The 14795-nt window shown below is 41.6% G+C and overlaps 1 pseudogene; it reads left to right on the plus strand.

The window, feature by feature from the left end:
- Positions 1–3916: 3916 nt before the first annotated feature.
- LOC130187230 (uncharacterized) lies at positions 3917–7874 on the plus strand (annotated as a pseudogene).
- Positions 7875–14795: the final 6921 nt, after the last annotated feature.

The raw sequence follows: 14795 nt of genomic DNA on the forward strand, positions 1-14795 counted from the left end.
CCTCACACACACAATGCTGGTAATACACATTTGCACATGAAGACCTAACATTTCTCATATCCTTATGTGGGCAAATACCCACTAAGATAAAGAATAGCTAACGTTAGCTCTTCTCTAAACAAACAGCTGTATGCTAACATTAATTGTTTATTGCACAAAAGTAATGTTAGCATACAGCTACAGTTTGTTAGCTAGTCAACTACAACAGTTAGCTAGCTAGGTGCCTGTCAACCAAATCGGCTATTTGCTGCAGCTAGCTAACAGTTAGCCGTGCTTTTGGGGCAGAAAAACTATTTAAACACAGTTTGCATTTACAATTATATGAATATAAAAGTGGTCCAATGGGCCCAAAGACACATTATCCAATATACAACATGAATTATCTCAGATAAATTCTACTTTGTGCACAGATCAAATGAGCTGATTGACTAACAGTTTGTACATCAGTGTGCAGACTGGAGGCCAGATCGAGGATGGAGTTATAAATCAATACAGAGCCTGGAGAACCTGGACGATCTTTGAAAGACACACACACACACACACACACACACACACACACACACACACACACACAGAGGTATATTAAATTAACCATTGTGTAGCTGTTTCTAAGTGATCCGATTATTCTTCAGTGTCAGAACAATTACATCCAGCCAGTGCATTCAAAGACTCAAATGAAGTGTAACCAGAGATCAGAAACTCTTTCTGCTCGTCTCTCAGGGCTGGAGAATCGCTCCCTGTGAAGCACCTTCAAACACTCAGCTGCCCCTTCCACTCGTAACCGCCGGACTGAGAATGAGGACTGCATCTTAAAAGCTCAGGTGTTTCGTCTCACCGGCGGCAAGGGGGAGGCTCTGATCAGTTATAATGCTGCGGTTATATTTTCCAGCTGCGACTCCACACTTGTTTTCCACTTCTCTTCAGACGCCGGTGTTTATGATGAAATAACATAAAAGACATAATGTTTTTCATAATGTCAATTTCTTATTAGCATGTGCTCCTTTCAGTATATTTGCTGCTCTCCTAGTGTGTAGTAATGACTGATAATATACACTTTTTCCCCTACAATTATTAAATCTAAACAAAGACTAAATGAAAACTGATTTCATAAAACGTGGTGGGAGGAAACATTTCCCAGCAGGATCAGTATGCGTTTCCTGCAAGTTGCAAATTTAAGTATTTCAAATGCAAACTGTTTTGAATGACAGGTTTACATTTAGAAATGCAGAACATTACATGGTTAGATAACTCTGAAAACACAATTTGTTTTTATTCAGTCAGGAATTTCTTTTACTAAATTGCAGGTTTGCACCGAAAGTGAATGAAAATGAAGCATTTTTCTTTTTTATAAAACACTTTTAGTGCATTTTCCACAGATTTAAGTCTATTTCTTTTTACCTATACCTATTTGGTAATTTCCTGGCACCAAAGGAATGCATATGCACCAATGTGGGAGGCTTAGTGGTGCTTATGCTCATTAGGCACTTTGCAGATGTGGTGCACATTGCCTTAAACCTGCTCAGACCACCTCTTATCGCAAACACAGACATCATTTCCGTGGCTTTACCAGGCAGAGTTGTGCGCAAACACAAACACACACACACACTCACACACAGACGTCTCCAAAAAAATCAAAAAAACACTTTTCAATTATGTCAAGTGTGGCATCTTCCTGTTTGCTACTCTTTTATTCCATCTACTGCAGATTGATATGCATCCAGATTACCATCAACAACATCCACACAATGCTGTGACCCCGAGTTATGCAGAAACATCAGTGCTGCTGTTCTATGTGATTATTGAACCGCCCACAACAACTTGTAGGATCTCCTGTCTTTTACTATGTAGTTGATTAAACATTTGTATTCGTCACACAGCAGTAATGATACCTATGTTTCATCTCCAGTCATGTTGCCACATAGATTCCTGATTAATAATAAAACAAAAGAGATTTCCTTTAAATTATTACACAGATTTTATCCTACAAATCAGTACCTGACACAATTTGTAAAAACAATGAGCACCAATGGTATTTCTTGAAAAACATCAAACTGAGACTATCAGAGACTATCTGTATGAGTGAATGTGCATCTGGAGGTATGTAACTATATTTGGTTATTTCATAATGTATTTCATAATTATAATGTGTGTTTTCTTTTGTTTTACTGCATGTTATTCATCGTTTATCATCAGGTCAGATACATAGATATGTTTGTGTAATCATATATAATTACATGTATAATAGCTATCATATGTAAAACATGTGCAGACTCCATGTATCGCATATTATGTATTATTACATTACTGACCCAGTGACTGTAATGGACATTTTTCTAATGACAAAACATTGATTCACTGAACCAAGTAAATTAAAAATGGCCTCCTTTTATTGCTGCCCTGTTAGTTGGCATCTCACTTGTAGGTAATATTTCATGGTCCATGTATGAGCACAGTATAATAGCAGAGCAGCAGCCATGACAGTAAAAGCAGGTTGTTGATATCAGAGCCAGCAGACATGTCGGGCAGTGAAAGATTTTCCAGAGTAGTTGTTAAGAAATGAATCGGTCATAGACTGTTCACACATCCCAGTTTACAAAGAGTTACAGTGGTGATCCTCTCTATACAGTCTGAGTGCTACAAGACGAAGCTGCTGTGGGTATTTTTTTGAACAGGGCAGCTGTGAGGAGCCCCACTGCTCTGACCATCTGTTCCTCTCTAGCCCACTACCCATCCACACCATGCTTGCCCAACTCCACATAAAGGAGCAGACGACACGGCACTTCATATAGAAGCTTTGCAATTGTGCCACAAATCTTCCTGCAACCACGGCTGGTGCCATCAAGAAGGTTCACTGGAGAAACGGCTGTGTGCAAGTGATTTAACAATATGACTAAAAAAAGAAAGAGGCCTATAAAGGATGGTGATGCTGCAGGTGTGGATTCATGGAATCGTGTTGGGTGTAACACCCAGAACACAAATTTACCAGTCATGGTTACTACTAATATGTTATTTGGCTATGTGAATATTAAACATTTGATTTCACCGTGGAATCCAGCTTCAGTGTAGCACAGGAGCAAAGATCTGGTATTTAAAAGCAGATTCAGTAAGCAGAACTAATGTGGTGAAAACACCCTTTGGTGAGTCAATAGTCGGCAACAGAAATCCCTGAGACCAGGCAAACAAATCCAGTCAGTAGTCAAAGGTTGTGACCCACCACTTGCTAGGCTTGGGCAATGACCAAACTTTAATATATTGACGCAGTCCAGCACAAATATCATGATATACAATATTATCCAAAATCAACCCAGGTCTACCACCTATTTTGACTGCACAATAATGTTCTACCAGCCAAACGATATGACAATAGAAGTGATGATGCTGCAAATTTAAACCTTCCTTCCACAACAGATCAACCACAAACAAAATACTATTGATACTATGATTCCAAAGTCCAAGGCTTTTAATATCAATTAAATATGTATCTGACATTTGAAATTACAGCTATAGACAACTAAATCTTACAAACTTTATAAGGTTTATATATATATATATATATAGCCCCTGTGTAAAAGTAAGGGATTAAAACATGTCAGTTCCTAATAAAGTTTGATGACAATAATTCTGTAAAGCAATTAAACAAATGATTTAGTTTAATAAAAGAAAAAATATTAACGAAGATGTTAAGATAAAGCAGTCATAAGCAAAATAGGATGTCAATTGTTAAAAAAAGTAGTTAAAATAACCTTTCTAAACAATATGGGCAAACTTTAGTAAACTAAGAAAAAAAAAATAGCTTGTGTCTTTAGTTTCAGTTACTCTGATTGGTTTACGCAGGTATCAGTCTGTGTCGCCTGTGGTAATTGGTCAGAGGTGTGGTAGAGGGCGGGATGAAGAAACAAACCCGGAACAGGGAGAAGACGTTGGCGGAGCGAGAGAGACGCAGAGCAAGCGGAAACACTGACAAAACGCTCGGTAAAAATAGCTGGTGAAAGTATCTGGAAAACAGAAGAAAAGTGTAGCGGCAGGCAGCCAGCCATGATTTTGCTTAATGACGGTTGATTCGAGTAACATGTACGAGTGTGTCCGTGCTAAGCTGAAAGCGGTCGTGCCGGACGCCATTGCTAATCGGACAGGAGTAGCTTGTCTGCGCTATGCTAACGTTTACTAGTTACAAAGTCAGAGGACACCATTGCTTGATCGGACAATAACCTTTGAGTCTGGCTGTGTCAAACTACAGTCCACGAGGACAGAAGACGTCACTGTTGATCGGAAAAGCGGTTGGTGTGCATCTTCATCCCGAGGAGGACTTTGCCGCTGCCATTTTTGCTTCTCTCATGGGATTTAGGACCTGTTGCTCAAGGACTGCCGCCAAAAGTGTGAGTTGAACTTTCTTTGTTTTGCCCCGTTGAGGATAAGGATTTCACACCCGAGCATCACACGGGCCTGCAGGGTTTGATGTTAATCTGTCATGATGGAATAGTGTAAAAGGGGTGAGGTCTAAGAAATTTACCACAGAGAAGGTATTTAAATTTGTGTTTAGATATCTTGGTATATAAGTCAACTTTGATTCTTTGATGACACTGTTTAATTTTGCAATGACGATAGTACTTGCGATAAATAAAGAAATATTGAAGTTTGCATATACACCAAAACGTGGTAAAGAGGTTTTTTCCCCCCAGTTCTTACAGTTCAGGCGCTGCACCTTGAAAACCTTGCATACATGGCGTGTGTAATTAAAATAATTTTTTCTAATTCATTACCTTTCAGTCAGTCTTTTGCGATGTGTTTATTGCACATGTCCATATCGCGATGAAGATGAAAATGAGCTTAATCAGTTAACACGAGTCTTCAGTGATCCGGTCACAAGTGGACAGCTCTCAGTACGTCAGTTCACACCTGACTTTAAAATGCGTCTCCACATGCGTCTTGATTGACCACTTGTAATCGGATCTCCCTTCCTCGCTTTATTAGCAAATAACCCCTCCGTGCCCCACTCGGTCTCTCTCTCACTCACTCGCTCTCATACACACCATAGACTGAAAATAAAGATGGACGTAGCCTCTGTGATGTCACCCATAGGTTATTGAAGAGTGGTTTTGAAGCTCAAGAGTGGGCCGTTCCGTCATTGCCCTCTTGCCTATACCTGACTCCTGCCGAACTCCCTGCTAATCCAAAAATGGGCAAAGAGGACTCGGTACATGCCAGCATACACTCACCCATCTGTCACTCAAAGCAGCACACCCTCAATTATGCAGAACTTTAAGCCTTAATAAAATGTAAACGAGTTAGTTGTATAAGAATTCACCCCCGTACAGTTGTCATGAAGGAGGAAATTAGCCCTAGAGACTGATTTTGTACCAGTCTGTAGACATGTTTATTTCTACTGTAAAGTTGGGCATTTCAACATGGGGATTGACTTGCTTTTGGAGTCAGCCTTAAGCGGCCGTTCAAAGAACTGTTTTTGGTTTTTCAGTGTTGGCTTCATATTTCAGCTTTGGGGCCTGCCACTTGACACAAATACACACACAACCATATTAACAACGGATCTGTCTGTCGATTGGCTAGAAACAACAACGCATACCTGTATATTTGCACATAAAGCGGTAAAGTGAGATCCGATCACAAGTGGTCAATCGAGGCGCATGTGGAGACGCATTTTAAAGCCAGGTGTGAACTGACGAACCGAGTGCTGACCACTTGTGATTGGATAACCCGAGACAGATATTAATACCAGGTCTGAACAGGGCCTATGAAACTGTGGCAGGACTAATCAGACTGCATCATCTTTAAAAACAGCATCTTAAAATATGATGTGACATGTACTGCATCTAGATGGAACTGCAGGACTCTAATCTGTAATGTAGTTCTAAAACCTACATTCATTACATTTATAACAGCCACAACCCACAACCTCCCAGCAGGGACCGCAGAGGAAGGAGAGAGCACCATCTGCCCAATCTTCCAGTACACACTCAGAGGTCTCACCAGAGTCATCACATCCAAGCTCTGCAATATATTCTTCAGATAGGAGTGATGTGTTATTTTATCCACAAGACAGAGCATCGGCCACCTTGTTGTTGGCCAGGAATTTCATGTCCATAATCTCTTTCTTACATTCTGCTTCCCATATCCCAGCATCCCTCTCTGCCTCAGCCAAACCAATGTCTGCATTCCTCTGGACAGCCGCAGTCTTCGTCTTCCCAAGAGAGCTCAGGTAATCCAGTTTATTATATGCATCCTTAATGGTAAATCTGATAATCTCGATGCCCATCCTGCCTACATCAGGAGCAGCTACCTCCCTGACCACTCTAGCAAACTGGTCCCTGTCCAGATAGATCTCCTCTACAGTCAAGGTACCTTAAATGGAGCGCAGATGTCCCTCCAAAGTCTGCAGAACCACAGCTTTGATTTCCATCACTGATTTACCCAGAAACTGCTCACAAGCCACTGCCAGCAAGTCAGGCTCTGTCATGACTTTCACCCGAGCCACCCCTGTGACAGTGATGGCTACCCCCTCTGCTGTCTCCACATCATCACATCAGGGCCGCAAAGTCATGAGCTCCAGTGTTATCCTCTGGGTGTCAGAGAGGAGCCACCAGGCCCAGCATCCCACGACGTGCACCTTATCATCAGAGACAAAAACCACCGGAGACCACCAGAGCCTCGTTTGGACCCACAGTCAAACAGTTCCCCATTCCGAGTCGACACAGAAGCGGAAAGAAAAGGTAAACCAGCGGACAGTCGACTCCAAACGAGAACTGGATCTGCAGAAAGCCTTCTTCAACCAGGATGTCGACACGAAGAAGGCAGAGACCCAGTTGGCGTATGAGCTGCAAGCTGCCAAGGAGCAGTCTGGAGGAGATTGAGATCCAAGTGGTGCAGAGGAAGCAACAGATCACAATTGAGGAGAAAGAGATCGACTGCACAGAAAAGGAGCTCATTGCTTTGGTCAAGAGGCCCGCTGAGGCCTACAAAATGCAGCAGCTGGCCAGAGGCAGAAGATAAAAACGTTGCTGATAGCTCAGGCAGAGGCAGAGAAGATCAAGATGATCAGGGACGTGGAAATGGAGGCTTCCATTATCGAAGCCATTGGTAAGGCGGAGGCTGAGAAATTGAGACTGAAGGCGGACGCCTACCAGCAATATGGAGAGGCAGCTAAGACTGCATTGGTCCTCGAGGCCCTGCCTAAGATTGCGTCCAAGGTGACAGCGCCATTAGTCAAGATCGATGAGATTGTCATCCTGAGCGGGGAGGGCAGCCTTGTGACAGGATAGGTAAACTGCCTTTTGGCTGAACTACCTGTGTCTGTTAACGCTCTCACTGGAGTGGATTTGTCAAAGATCCCATTGCTGCAGAAGATGTCCAGTACTCAAGCCGGAGAACTGAGGAACACTAAACAACCAGGAGTCAGAGAACAAAAGAAGACAGGAAATCGGGACACCAAGCACCCTCCTTCACGGCAAGGAGTAAGACATGCACAGCCACACACAGCGATCTCGCTGCCACACACTGGGCCACTGGCCCTGACTCAGCTCCCACTCTCCACTATGACTCCTGCGCTAATTAGTAAGTGTGCTGTGTGCAGCCCATCTCCCCCATTTTGGAGGAGGAGTGGTACCCGGAAAAGGAGAGGGAAGGAGAGAGCAGCAAACGGTACAACACCACTAGGGTTGAAACAGTATGTGAAAATGGAAAAGTCTCAATGTGGGTCACAGAGGGTTAAAGGTGGTGATATTCAGATGTGTTTCTAATTTCTGGGCCTTCCCATTTTCATACATGGGATATGGAAATCAGCCTGGATGAGTGGCATGTGTGCTGTAGAGTTGTATGTGCAGAAGCCAAATACGATACCTACATAAATGGATGTCAGCAGTTGGAAAGGGGAAGCAACTGAGCACATGGGCAAGCTTTTATAGTCTGGAAGGTCCAGGTGAACTGCATCAGCCAGTGACCCTCCAATGTCGACCAATTGCCCGCTGTGGTTGGCCAGGACAACATCCAAGACAGTGGGAGGGGTGTCACAGTAGAAACAGCTCTCAGTGTAATGCAGTCTAGTCCAACACCATCACTAACTATGCCCTCAGTGCTAAAACATAATTCACTGAACAACTCTATGATACTGTCAACAAAAACTGAGCATTATGGGCATCATAAAAGTCGACTTTATGGCAGAACAGCTGTATCAGATTGCAATAGATTGTACATGTACCAAATAAAGTGGCCACTGAGTACCAACCAATAAAATCAAAACCAAAAGAAAATACTGTGAGTGTCACATTGAGAACACATAAGCACACTCAGATGCTGTGTTGGTATATTTGAAGCTTTTTAAGCAGCAGACTGGCAGTTTCTACAGCCTCCACCTGTGTCTGTTTTATATTGAAATAAAAAAAAAAACATCAATTTTTCAAAAGGTTTGCTTGGGGTGTGTTTTTATATGGGTTAAGTCAGTTTGCTTAGTTGTTTAAGGTGGACTTCTGCCCGTGGTTCATGAGGTGACTGAAAATTAAGTGATTTACCCCAGTTTTTGAGACCAATGGGGGGTCAAAACTTAAGGAGGACTGTTGAGTTACACCAACAAAGTAAAATATTGGAATGGACACATGTTCCTTATTGAACAACATTATGATTTCCCTCACAACTGCCAAGGCTGCTCGCCACAGGAGCGTTATTGTGGTTGGCCAGTGATGTTGAGTTCCTGGTGCTCAGTCGGTGTTCCAGTTCATCCTAAAGGTGTTGGATGGAGCTAAGGTCAGTTAAGTTCTTCCGCACCGCACTGGGAAAATAATTTCTATCTGGAGATGGTTTTGTGTACAGGACAACAGGCCTCAAAGGAGACATTTTGGCATGCGACAGTATGAAAAGCACAGGTGTAAATGATAAAATGAATGATGGCTGAATTCCATTTAGTTGCCTTAGTTTCAGGGCTCTGGCATAATGCATGCTGGATGGCTGTCACACTGTCTGGGGCACTTGAATTGAACCGAGTCATCATTCATTCATCAACACCTGTGCCTTTCCTACTGCGACAAATCTGTCAGCTGTGGAAAAAAAAAGGTCTATTGTTGTGGACAGGAAAGGGGCTTTCTCCAAAATATTATTTAACGCAGAAGAATTAACATGTCTGTTAATAACAGATGGTCCTCTGTCAGGTAGCTTTCAGTTCCCTAATAGAGATGTAGAGATTCTTCAATATCAGATAGTATTATTACTATATCATTTATGGTTTTTGTCTTTACTTCCACCAAGGAGGTCATGTTTTCACCCATATCTACTTGTTTGTCAGTATGAAGTACTGAACTGATTAGCACCAAACTTTGTGGCTGGTAATGAGCCCACAAAATTTTGGCGCAGTTCTGGTTAAAGGGGCAGGTCCAGGATTTATTTATCCCTTTCCTAAACATTGGGAGGTAGGTGCATTTCTCAACACATAAAAAAAACTGTCATATATATCCTTGGCAGAAGTATGCTCTCCACTGAGTGCCATTTTAGTTTGCCATGTAACACCAGAGGTATGTGGAAAGGGGTCTCTGTTTGATTCTATAGTGATTACATATACCGTCTTTTATTTGAAAGTCAGTGCAGTGCGGAACCTTTAAAAGTTTTGTTAAAAATGCACTTTAGTACCAAAACTCTCCCCTAGATAATTACGTATTTTCATTCTGTGCCCCTGCAGCAATGACCACCATTTTCCACATAATCACACATACACACTAGGGGAGCCCTCAGTCGAGACACAGCCTGGTTTTAAAATCCCATTGATCCAGGGCAAAATGAGTGTGAGGCACTCAGGGCAGAAAGAGGAGAGGGATGCCATCACCTGCTTAGGCCCTCTCTCTGTGCCTCATCTTTGATGCCCACATTGCTGTTTTTAAGAAAAAGAACTTGAGTTTGAACAGGCGAGCTGGAAACCAAAAGAAAAAAAATACATCTGAGTGTATAATTCACTGTATCCAGGAGGCATCTATCCTATTTAAGCCAGAGCTCTAGGCTTCCTACTATAGGACGTTAATCGCTTAATCTTCGCGTCACTTCCACCGCCACTGCTCTCAATTATTCCCAGGGTGCTCCACTTGCCATACAGCTATTTTCAAGCTGCAGCCTGCCAGCCTTTTGTGTGCCTTCTGGAGATATCAACAATGGGAGTAGACAGGGACGTGAAGAAAAAAAAAAAAAAAAACAGGCTATTGATTCAACCTATCTCTTACGCCTTTTCAATTGCCTTTAAGTACTTGTGGCGCCTGTCAGGGTATGGACTTGTTCAGGGAATCACTTAATTCCAGACAGCAGCCATTGTGTAATGTAAGAAAATGAGATGCCTCTTTTGCAAGAATAAAAAACTAACAAAGGTGGAAACTTAGCTGCTCTGGGCAATCATCTCAAAAGTTCTCTTCTAAATAAACTGTTGCCAAGATACATAAGAGCCTGTCTTTGTTATGAAACAGCAATTTTGTCCCATTAGTGTCAAGTGCAGACACTGTCACTCTACTGTATGCTTGAATTACCATCTGAGCTTTGAAGCGGACTGTATGCAAGGTTTTCAGCAGGTATAACACTAGCGTACATTCATTTAATGATGACGTGTTTTCCAAGCAATATCTGATTTACATACGTTTAATACCATAATTTGTTTACTGTAAAGTGTTTGTTTATAGCAGTGGCAAGTTGATTTAGTGCAGAATACTTATAGCTCTATATATTAACTCCTACAAGGCATGTTTATCTGCTACTAATTTTATTTGCGAAAAACACTAAATGGAGAAAATGTAATTTCTGCCTGATTTCACCGGAGGGGTTTTTCTCCTGTCTATAAATTATAACACTCTTAACCTGGATTTATAGTTGCTGCAAAGGGTTAATGGCCTGCAGTAGATACCATCTGAACAGCATACGCTTTGATTTGTGGTTCAGCATCAGATTTCACTCTCAACCACAGTACTAGATGGACGTGATCAGGCTGTATCATGCTATAATTATCCTGATTACCTACAGTAACTGTGTTCACAGTCTTTCATTTTCTGGATATGAGCAACAGTGCGAATGTGCGCCTTGTTTCTTCAGCGACTGTGAGAGCATATTTACATCAGTCACTGTGATAGAGATGGTTGCAGTAAGGTTTTGCAGTGGATGTGTGTTAATGTAAAGGAGAAGACTACTGTGCTACTGTGATCCCCATATTGTATTGCTATAGAGTGGCTATGCGTACAGGCTAGCTGTAATATCTGTAACTTCTTACATGCAACTATAAATCAACCTTTATACGATGCAGAAGCAAGCCCCCATCTTGACTTTGATCTTAAGATGTTTTCTTATTCTCAAAATCAGACTCGGGTTTATTACCAAGTAGGTTTTCACATGAGAAGAATTTGTTTTGGTGCATAATAATAAACAAAGAAGAAGAAGATAAAGAATAGAAGAATAGAAAACATAGAAGATGAAACTAGAAAAAAGATTAAGCAAAAGCATTTACTGCAGTCAAATAGCTTAAATATTAACATTTATTTTCAATGAAATATTTACAGTAAAAATATGGGGCAGATCCAGGATCTTTGTACAGTTTGGGGCAGATATATACGATAATCTGGATCCGACAGACGTGTGTAGGATTGTTTGGTCTTGGTGGACGTATGCGCTCCACTAAGTGCCAATTTAGTTTGTAACAACCAAGCGTCCCCATTTAGATGTGTATTTTTTTTTTTTTTTCTTCTCACAGTTGTTATCACGATTTCAGGAAATGTAATTTTGGTCTTGGTTGTGACTTGGTCTCTTCACCCATTTGACCTCTGTCCTCACTGGATCTCAAAACTGCTCAGACTTATCTTCGATATGAGTGGTTTTGACTACAGCCCGTCACAGAGGTCTTGAGGAGGAGGTTTGGGTCAACGGTTGGAGTCGTTCATGTCGCATGTTGTTAGGTTTAGGCTTTTAAGATAAGGGAAAGACAGTGGTTTTGGAGTGGGGGAATTGCAGTGTGGCCCATTTTGGTAGTTTCGCTCATAATCTCTATCAGTTGTGATACTCACCAAGTTAATACAGTGTTGGACAATGAAGTCCCACTGGTCAAGAAACTCGAGCTGTCAGATTATTTATAAACCACTTTGTTTCAAATTGCCAGGGTGCGACTTACACTGTGGCTTTCTGGTAGGTCATAAAGCATAAAAAAACAAAACAGTGACATATAGTTGATAGGCCCATATATCTGAAATACAGCGTTTTATTTAAGCGTATTCCATCAGAGCTGGAGTTGAGAGGCAATACATCTGTCACAACAACCTGTCAGAATCCTGGCCTGCTTCAGGAGGGGAGAGCTATTAGAGCTGTTTCTAGTTTCATACCTAGTTTGTTTCATAATTCATTTGTCATTGTGTTAAAAAAAATCACTATGGGAGGGTGCTGATGAGATGAGAGACAGGCTTTTGAACTGAATATGCTGGCAGGATATATACGCTCCAGTAGCCGGTCATGGAGAATCGCTGATCTAACACCAAATCCACATAATAATTAAGCATAGGCACACAACAACACAACACATGAAAGCAGCTGATGAGCCATGTTACTTACATTACTGACGGCAGATAAAACATTAGACTTCAATTAGACTTTATGAATTTCTTAGTAATCATTTATCAGTCACTGAAGTATTAGAAATATTAAAGTTTAATTAGTTTTCCAAGATCCTCTAAACTCAAAATCCTGTTGCTTCTGGGGGAGATCAAGTCTCTGTTGGGTGTGCTAACTGTTGGTCAGTCAGTTCTGGTGATAATTTTACTTTCCTCTCAAATAAGTGATTCAGCTCAGAGTTTATTTACTAACTGTCTGAACATCTGACTGTTTGTGTTTCCTGTGCTGCAGATTTCAGCAGTTCAGTGTTATTATCACTATACGACACATTTTGCTGAACAGGACCAAAGTTATAAATGATCAGAATTATCTTGTTTATATTAAAACAGTCACTGTGTGTCATCTTGAAATCTGCATTTCTTTTTTAAATATCTTACCAAGACCACAGTCTTGACCTTCACCATGTGCATATACATAACCATAAAACATTAAAAGGGTACTTCAGCTCTTTAGTATTACACTTATGACATAAAATGTAATGAGATGTTCCTGAAAGAATAAGTGCCATAAGGAAACAACATGGATTGCCATAAAAAAGAATATTTTAGCAAAGGCAAGGATATCTCAATAGTAGTTCTTTGTTACTGTAGGTCCTCCATGCCTGCTATAGGCCCATTTCTTTTAGAGAAACACAAGCATTTTTTGGTTTACATTCCCAAACTGAGATAATCACCCTGCTGACATCATCAGGGTTATCTTCTTAGACTTTAAAAGGAAAATACATGAAATATGTTGACAATGAATTTGCAGATACATTCAAATGAAAACTTCCTCCATATTTGTCACATTTATTACAAAACGTTTTTGTTAATTTTTATTGTTGCAGATGGACATATTTTTTAAAAGACATCTGGAATATGACTAAAATAATGTGGTAATAATGAGTTATACTGACATCAACTGAAACAGAGTCTGAGGAGCTCAGTGCAGTTTAGATGGCAGCATGAGAGATTGCTGTGCTTGAAGCCTCCTATGTCGGCCCCTGATTTCTACTCGTCCCTCAAACAGACCCCTCCATCAAACAGGACCCAGGTAGAAGTGTGGGATTTTCATTAATGCTGCTTACCATCTTTAAACCCTTTGCTGTCCTCGGTCCTGTGCTGCATGCAGACCCTCCCCTCTCCCCTCGGCCCTCTAACGTCCTGGACTTTTATTGCCTGGGCTGATGGGAACATCCATAAAGAGACGCTCTGCCAGCAAGATGGCAAACATGTTTCTTGCTCAATCCTCATGAGTCTTCTTGGGAGAAGCTGAAAGAGTAATAGAGCTTCTGGGAGCCTGCTCCGTTCACTTGGGGGGGGGGGGGGCAGTCCGGCATCATCTGGCTGAGGGAAATTGGTGGGGAATGTGCGGTGCGACAGCTTCATTGACGGCAGCCTGTTATATTGGTTTCCTGCGACAGAGCCACGTGAACATCTGTGCATGTTATTTTCAATGACCCACTTCAGGGCCACACTACCATTACAGGAAGCTCTCAGGGATCAGAGTCTCTCTTTGGCGGTACCAGCAGTCGGGTTGCACACAATGGCTCCCGCAGGGTGGAGAATCGCAGCTCTCTGTCAAGAAAAACCTCACTTTGCAGTCACTGCCTCTGATGCATGCGACTGCAGGAGGAAAGTTTCTGTTACTCTACTTTGTATTGATTTTTTTTTTCCCCCCTCCACGTGTTCACGACTGCGGTCGTCGAGTGAAAACTGTGAAAATTTACAGATGTTGGATGCTGTAAAAAATAACCTACTAATGAAATGTTTAGGGGATGTAACAAGCTGTCTGTTTTCCCCAGACTCTGTATTTCATTGAGGAAGTGTGAACGTGCCGTGCAGGCAAGCGCTTCCTGTCACGGGGAGAGGAGGCGAAGGGGAGAGCAGATTGCCTTTATTCAGATTGGTGCCGTCCTTGTCACAGTCGTGATGACAAACAGGCTGTAAGACGGCGCCTTGCACTCATTTGTCAAACTTTCTCTGAGATCAAGAATGCTTTGGCAGATAAGAGCAGCGGTGTAATCCGTCTTCAAGTTAGTTCACAAATACAATGGGTGACTGTATGCTTTTCATCACCTTGAATGGATAGATGATAAAGGGAAAACATACAGTATTTTCAAAGGCTTAGCGCTTTTCTTTTAAGCCATTCCTTCACTTCATCTTAAATACAATTTTCTCAAACATACTCTTTAG

This window comes from Seriola aureovittata, chromosome 19, assembly GCF_021018895.1.
Source record: "Seriola aureovittata isolate HTS-2021-v1 ecotype China chromosome 19, ASM2101889v1, whole genome shotgun sequence".
NCBI classification, from domain to species: domain Eukaryota; kingdom Metazoa; phylum Chordata; class Actinopteri; order Carangiformes; family Carangidae; genus Seriola; species Seriola aureovittata.